Genomic DNA, 7,308 nt, shown 5'->3' on the forward strand with positions numbered 1-7,308 from the left:
ATGAATATTTTTTCAAATTTGATGATATTTTTTCATATTCATAAATGTTTTACCAATTCACAAATGTTTTGCAACGCAAGTATTTGAAAATTAGTAATAACTACTTATATCGCAACATTTTAAAATTTATGGTCATTTTCTAAAAAATTATTACATGCAACTAAAAATCCAAAAAAATAAAAAAAGTTAGTAATGGCGCACCATGAAAAGGTGCGCCATTGCTATCACGATGTTTATGGCGCATCCCTGAAAGGTGCGCCATTGGTATTACCAATTTTTACCGCGCACCCTAAAAGATGCGCCATTGCTAATCCCCAATCCCCGATCCCCGATCTCACACCTCCCTCAGCCCTCGATCGACCTGCTGCCCCCGACCTGCGCCGCCGCCTCGACTCACTGCGCCGCCGCCCCTACCTGCGCCGCCGCCCAGACCCACTGCGCCGCCCCAACCCACTGCGCCGCCGCATCTCCAGCGCCTTCTTCTCCACCAACCCCCCCTTCTTCTCCACTGCCATTGGAGGGTTTCTCCCACTCGCGTGAGCACAGCGGAGGCACCCGTGCTCCTCTCGCGCATCAGATCCCGCGTGCCGCCTCATCTTCATCGCCGGCGAGCAGCACCTGCAGTCTCCGCCGCCTCGAGGTACACCGCCGCCGCGCGCTCCAGCCGGCTCTCCTTTCCTTCATCTCATTTCCCCTGTTATCCGTCGTAGGTCGCCGCCTCACTTCTCTCTTTCCCATAGGTCACCGCCGTTGTGCAACCGAGCCGCAGGAGCTCTCACTCGACCTCATCGACGACGCTGCTCTCCGGATCTGACCACCGCGAGCTGCTGCGAGCCGTCCTTGCGAGCTGCTGTGGGAGCACCGTGGGAAGGGTTTCTGTTGCTGCCCTCGACATCATCAGCTCGGTAATTGAACGCTTCCTTCCCTGCTTGATCTAGACGAACTGCCGGCCTAGATGATGATTGGTAGTTCCATGGTATAGCTACGAGCTAGATTGAACAAGGTTTAAGTTTGGTATGATTTGCTTTGATTCCTGACGCACTTCACTGTTGCAAACTGATGACCCGAGATTTTCTCCATCAAAGTTCAGACTTCTAGCATGTTGTAGCATGTGAGATAAGTAGTACAGTACTGAACAGACCATCGAGGAGATGGATGGGCGAAACTTGAATTCTGAAAATCCTTTTTTTCCTAGAGCATTGCAATCGAGTAGGACATTTAACATTTTAGCCTCGTGTTACTGCAGCTGCCAGTTTTGCTTCTTTGGCCATTGTGTTTCAGACTTGGCCACCTTAGTTTCATTGGGGTGTTCACTAGGAGGAAGATAGCACCGAGGTTCAGTGAGTTTGATGCCTGTGTCTGCATGATTCTGGCAAGGGCAATTCAAGGATTTGGTTAATCTACAGAATTCAGTGGTTGTTTGCACCTAACTGCCAATATCACCCAGGACTGCTGAGTAGATAGTTACAATCCATAATCAATAAGCGAATTTGCATGTCGGTTCACTATCATAGTGTGTTGCCAGCATTCATTAGTGAAGTAAAAAAGAGAAAAGAAAGAAAGGCATTGGTTGCCGGAATCAGAGCATCTCCTCTGTTATTGCTGCATGCTCTGTTTCGTCCGTGTAGCTGAAAAAGTTCATATGAAACAAACACTACTCTAGCTGTGGCCTCCTCTATTGAGAGGAGATATTGGTATTCAGTGTCAATAGATTTACGGCTCAATTTGCTGGTGCTTACACTTCTTGGTGTTGCTGAATTGGTGTTGAATTGGTGTTGGCAGTAATAAGACGGCTGTGCGCGTGTGTTTGACAGCATTCATCAGTGAAGATAAAAAGAAAAAAGAAAGGCATTGGTTGCTGAAACAGAGCATCTCCTCTGCTTTTGTTGGACTGCAAGCTACATATGCTCTGTTTCGACAAGTAACATTCACATATGCGCTTCAGTTGTTCTTGAGTGAAGCTTTGCTTTGGCTGGAGCTGATATATAATGCTGTGATACCCCTTTCTCCTGAAATGTTGATTAATTTCTGTTTCGGTTGAGAATGGGGCACTCCTAGGTCAAGAAAATTAGCAAAGGTCATGCCCAATTTTCTTGACCTAGAAGGTGCCCGATTCTCAACCGAAACAAAAATTAATCAACATTTATAGACAATGTTATTTCTACAAAGCAAATATTTCTAAGTGGCTTTTATAGTTTTTCCTTAAGTTGAAATGCAAACTATTTTTTCTTCCTGCAGCAAGAGCAATAGTGCACTTAGTTTGGTGGAGTTGAAACCAGAGAGTTGATTACTAATATAGGATAAAACTGTGAACAATGAAGTAAATAATACTCCAAATCAACAGAATGCCTCTTGTGTTATACATATAGAAGTGTGATATCAACTCATAGTTATTACTAATGTCAGTTGCTCTCTTTCTGTGCCTTTTTACAACATGAGCAATGCATAGTTATTACTAATGGTATAATCTATACCTATATGGAGTGTGTACTATTAGTGTAAATTCTTCCTAGGTTAATGATAACATGAGAGGAAATAGCAGTGAATTTACTTTCTATAGGATTTTGTTGTTGTTGTGAATTTTCAGAAAGGTTACTTAACTCACCTGTTGCAGAAAAAAAAAACAGTCAGTGCTAACATGCTGATCTGTAATAACTCTAGTAGATACTACCCTGATCTCATCCAATAACTCTAGTAGCCTTTTTTTTCCTATTTAGAGCGAACATGGCCGACAACGATGAGGCCGGCGGTTCGGGCAAGTCATTCTGGGAGCTGTCCCAGGAGATGGAGGAAGAACCTCACCGCTATGAGGACGCCGCGGAAGACACCGATCCCGACTACACAACCCCTAGTGGTGTCGGGGATGACACCACTGATGGTGCCGCCGGGGATGCCACCACTGATGATGGCAGCGCACTCACAGATGGCAGCCAACCGAAGAGGCAGCGGAAGGACCGGTGCCCGAACGTGCTCGGCACCGCCAAGGAGGAATTTACTGAAGTGTCCTCCAGTGGGCATCCAACGGCGCCCAAAGAATTAGTCAGTGGTGGCATCGTGACCTCGGGTGCATTCTTCGGAGCACCGTCTCGATCAACATCGAGAACCTAAGGCATCGTGACCAAGGGAATTTGCGCAACCTCCTCTTCACGAAGTTGCACGAACGATACAAGTTCCCCGGTGACTTCGCAAACACACGCCTCTCAGGGAATAAAGTGAACAGTGCAGCTCTCATGAAGATGACCACGGCCCTGGCTACTTGGAGAGCCGCGGTGAAGAGAAGGATTCTAAGTGGTGATAGTTATGAGAAGATCAAGGAGACAAATCCTTCGATCGGCGAAGCTGACTACCTGGAGTTCAAGATCAAGTGCGAGAGCAACGCATCCGCGGAATCAAGTCAGTGGTGGAAAGATATGCGGGACTTGAACTTAGGACACCACACACTCGGTCCCGGCGGTTACAGAGTGGCGGAACCTATATGGGACAAGGAGGACGCGGAGCGTAACGAGCAAGGCCTACAGCCCCTCTTCGATAAATACCATGACAAGCAGACCAGGAACTATGTCAGGGCCAGGTACAAGGTGGACCCGGAAACAAAGGAGCTTACCACGGATCCGAAGACCAAGGCGCTTGAGCTTGTTCTGGTAAGGAATACACCCCCGCGTAATTAGCTCCATATGGTTGCATTCTAATTAATGAAGCCAAATTTCTAAATGGTTCACGTTCCTTCCGCAGGAAACTGAAAGCAGTAGCGCGGGGTCTCAGAGCTCCCCTTGGGACACCACTTTAAATAGGGCGTTGAACGTAATGAAACACAAGGATAAGTTCAGTAAGCCGTCGTCAGCTGGTTGTGTGGCCGGTAAAGGCTTGTCCACGAAATGGTCGGAATACTATAAGGCTGGGCGAAAGGAGAGAAAGACCAGCGCGGAAAGCCAGGAGCGCGAGGTTAAAGAACTCAAGGCACAAGTGCCGCGGATTCCGGAGATAGTCTAAGAGCAAGTACGAGACCAACTGGTAGCGACGATCACCGCCATTATGCCTACCTTGCTTGAGGGGCTGCAGGCGTGCATTGCGGGCGGCCAACAGGGGCCGCCCCCGATTCCTAGCTTCACGGGCAGGAACTTGCACAACGCGCCGGCGCCATTGGTGTCTCCGGCGGAGGCGGCCTTGGTGTCTCCGGCGTCGGCGCCGGCATTGGAGCTTAATGTACCCGGGTGTGGGAAGAATACGCCGGCCGGCACCTCGGCAACAAGCGGCCCCTGCTCCACTTGCACGCCCACTGTTGGCGGTGCCTCGACATTAGCCGAGCTCGACGCCACCACGGTAACTAAGCCTCGGCCGATGACTTCATCTCCTTGCCTTTGACTGGGCATCCCTGACGCCCTACATGTTTTCGCAGGGCGCCGCTGACGTTCCTTGCACTCTCCTACACTTCATGGATGGCGAGTTGATCGATGTCACCAAGGCCAAAATCGTTCAACCGGGCAACCGCGTGTTCCACGGTAATCCGATGCCACCCACCGTGTATAGGGTTCAACTGGTTCGGGTGCTGCGGGGCTGCGACGACTTGTTACCTCTGTATCGACCCCTGGGGCCGACGAAGATGATGTGATGACCCTGAGCTCCTGCATAAGCTGGTCCATGCTTTGGCCGAAGAGCCAGATTCATTTGGGGCCAGGGAACACCACCCCACAGACAACACCGCCAGTCGTGCCGGCGCCAAGCCATGGCAAGACCGCCGCAACTCTACCGCCGTCAGCTGATTCGGACATGCATATGGCACAGGATCCGGATGACGACGATGGTACATTTTCCAACGCCGATAAGTACTTCAACGAACATGGGTACAGTGACGAATTCTTAGGGCCTCCTCAAGAACCCAACCCTGCAAAAGACGATCGCGATCTAGCTGGTACCGCGGAGAAACCCAATTTCAACAGGCGTTGTCTGGCGTTCAGTTCTCAGGAGACGCCTCCAGCTGCCGCCTTCACCGAGACTCAAATAGCCGAGGTGCGAAATATTGTCAGCCCCAACACACTCAAGAAGGTGGTCTCTGAGCAGAACTCGATCCCATTACAGCAGAAGAAGCAGAAGGGACGGAAAAGAAAAAATAACAAGGGTGCGAGCCAGCCGGCACCGAGTACGATCCGTGCTCAGGACGGGCCACCAATACCTAAGGATATCTCGAGGAGGGTGCATGTGGCGGGTAGGCCGATGCTACCGACTAATCTGCTCAATGCTGCAACCGGTGCTATGCGGAGTCTGCATGACAGTGTTGTTTCTATGGAGAAGCGGCGTCTCTTCGAGAATGATCTGGCATACCCGGTTTTTGTGGCCAAGGTGCCAGAGGGCAAGGGCTTTGTCGATAGCACCATCGGGCGTATGATCGTCCTGCGGTTTGATGACATCTTCGCTATGTTTAACCTTCATCCGCTGCACTACACCTTCATTCGGCTATTTTCGCTCAGTATGGAGATGCGGATCATTAGAGACAAGACCCCGGACATCGTGATAGTCGACCCCTTCTACATGCGTGCCAAGATTTTGGGCAGCGCTGGGGACCGGCAAGTCGCGAGTTCATACCTCGAAGGCATCATTCTGGCGAACCCAGATAAGGATAACTTCCTCGTGCCTTACTTTTCCGAGTAAGTCATCCCCTCACCGCCCCCTAACATATGATTTCTTAGATTTCGATCGTTCTTTTTTTCTAACATTCCGTGTTTTGTGCTGTGACACACATTGCACACTCATCCTCTTAAGCCCGAAATATTCCATGGCCACGTATTTCGACTCGGACCGTCAGTCGAAGAAAGACTACACAAATATCAAGAAAGTTTTTGATGATGCTCTCCCCGGCTACGCCAAATCTGGAGGCACCTTCAGGAGGCCAATTTGTAGGTACGACAAGCACGTGTTCACCCACGTAACGACGTTCCCCTGCGTCAAGCAGCCGCCTGGCAGTCAGAAGGATGCCTACTACATCCTCCATCACATGCGGGCGATCGTACGGGACCATAATCACCTTATGCTACCAAATAATCTCAAAGATTTGGCCGCACGCTTGTCGGCAATCCAGGACGAGGACATGAGATATGAATTCTTTCGCATCCAGTCGGAGTCTGCGGAAATCTTCTATCAAGATGTCCTTCGTACCTCGGGTCAGTTCTACCTCAAATATCGACCGTCCAACAGTGAAATAGAAACAACGCTACAAATGCAGGCTGACAACGACCACACATTCATGACCATCACGAAAGACGGCGGCTTCATCCACGCTTCGGTCCCTGAGTCGAGTCGAAAGTAATGATGCCATGTAGTTCGGAAATATCGATTAGCTCATGTTGTAATTAAATTTTAATGAACTTGTATGTCTCTTTAGTTTGGATAGTCGTTCAACTTATATGTAATCGATGCTATTTATTAGTAGGGCAATGAATCGTGCTATTAGTGTGTTGCTTTTCTCTTCCGATCCTTTTGTTGTATACTTATATATTGCTTGTATATTATCTGTTAATTGCTACTAACGTTTTGTTTGTCTAGTGCATAGAGATGCCGTCGTATGTCGTATACAAGGGTAGGGTTCCCGGAGTCTACGACGACTGGGAGGAGTGTCAGAGACAGGTTCACCGTTTCAACGGTAACAGTTACAAGGGTACACCACTAGGGCGGAGGCGGAAGCTAGATACGCGCGCTATCTAGCGGGAGAGAGGAGGGAGCGGAGGAGGAACCGGATGAAGACCAGTTTCATCGCGATGATGGTCATCGTGACCGCAGCTCTCTTCTATGTCATGGTAGTTTAGATGATCGATATCGACTTTGTAATGTGACGACAAACTCGGCTAATATGATGAACTTTGCTAATGTCTCGAGACCTAAACTTGGCTAATGTTTGAACTTTGTTCGCTATTTCGAATTTGGAGACTAATATGATGAATTCTATTGTGTGATGTTTATATTCTGTGCTGTAACGTGTATTTTGTAACCTGTGCAAATACCAAAAAAGCAAAAAATAATAATTCCTAATATTCATAGTAGTGGCGCACCATATTGAGCATTAGTGGCGCACCAAGGCTAAATACTAGTGGCGCATTATGGGGCATAGTAATGGCGCACTTGGGGGCATACACGAAGGTAAATATGGCCCCCTAGGAGGCATAGTAATGGCACACTGTTGGACATAGTAATGGCGCACTATGTGGTGTGCCACTATTATCTGGGATATTAATGGCGCACCAGAGGTGCGCCATTACTATTTGTTACTAGTGGCGTGTTAATAGTGGCGCACCTATAGTGCGCCATTAATAGCAAAAA

General features: G+C 48.8%; 1 non-coding gene across 1 annotated transcript; it reads left to right on the forward strand.

Moving 5' to 3' along the window:
* The first annotated feature begins 316 nt into the window (after positions 1 to 316).
* Positions 317 to 6,950, forward strand: LOC109755902 (uncharacterized). The gene is made up of 3 exons (XR_012182404.1): positions 317 to 640; positions 741 to 905; positions 6,538 to 6,950. It is a non-coding gene; the product is annotated as an uncharacterized protein (transcript).
* Positions 6,951 to 7,308: the final 358 nt, after the last annotated feature.

The sequence above is a fragment of the Aegilops tauschii genome, chromosome 4 (genome assembly GCF_002575655.3).
Source record: "Aegilops tauschii subsp. strangulata cultivar AL8/78 chromosome 4, Aet v6.0, whole genome shotgun sequence".
NCBI lineage: Eukaryota > Viridiplantae > Streptophyta > Magnoliopsida > Poales > Poaceae > Aegilops > Aegilops tauschii.